Below are 1056 nucleotides of genomic sequence, written 5' to 3' on the forward strand. Positions count from 1 at the left end.
CCCCCCCCCCCCCCAAAATACAAACCAACCACCATCAGATAACCCTTCATAATTTTCAAAACATCAGAAGACCCCCTTACGTACGTATAGGGAAATCTCTCTTTAACTTTAAAATTTTATTAGAAATTAAACCCCTTTTACTTTGAGAGTTTATTAGAACCCCCTCCCCCTTAAAACCTTCCTTTTTAGGGGAGTTTTTTTTATAAACTCTCAAAGTTAAAAGGGGTTTTCTAATATTTCAAACTATGAGAGTTATTTTATAATTGTCCAAAGTTAAGAGAGGTTTTCTAATATTTAACCTTTATATCTATATTGTCATATAATGATCCAAGTAGGCAATCTAAAATATGAATGAATGGTGGACTGGACATGCCATCTTTTCTATTAGGACAAATTTTTAAAACAGTCTCATTTACAAAAATATTCTCAAAAAACAACCCGATTCAACAATATTCGTCAAAACCTATCTAGTTCCAGTCGCCGTCAGGTTGAAACGAGGTCGGTTTTGACGAAAAGAATATGAAACTTCACGGGACTTGAAGTCCTGTGAAGTTTAGCACCCATTTAACTAAGCTGCTAAACTTCACGGAACTTCAAGTCCCGTGAAGTTTCATAGTTCAAAACAACTTCACGGGACTTGAAGTCCCGTGAAGTTTGAGATGAATTTCCAGACTCTAGAAATTCAGAGCTGAAACGAACTTCACGGGACTTGAAGTCCCGTGAAGTTTATCAGCTTAATTAAATGACAGCTAAACTTCACGAGACTTTAAGTCCCCTGATGTTTGGGAACTTCTTTCGTCAAAACCGACCTAGTTTCAGCCCGATGGCTGAAACTAGGTCGGTTTTGACAAATATTGTTAAAACATGTCGTTTTTAGGAAATATTTTTAAAAAAGGGTCGGTTTCGAAAATTTATCCTTTCTATTATGGTACAAAGGGTAAAAAGGTAATCTGATAAAAAAATTATCTTTTTGTTTCTTCTAGAACATTCTAGTCAATATTTTGGCATAGGCATAGTTAGAGTCCATATAATTAACTATTTGTTTTAAGTTATCAA

Source organism: Asparagus officinalis, chromosome 2 (genome assembly GCF_001876935.1).
Source record: "Asparagus officinalis chromosome 2, Aspof.V1, whole genome shotgun sequence".
NCBI lineage: Eukaryota > Viridiplantae > Streptophyta > Magnoliopsida > Asparagales > Asparagaceae > Asparagus > Asparagus officinalis.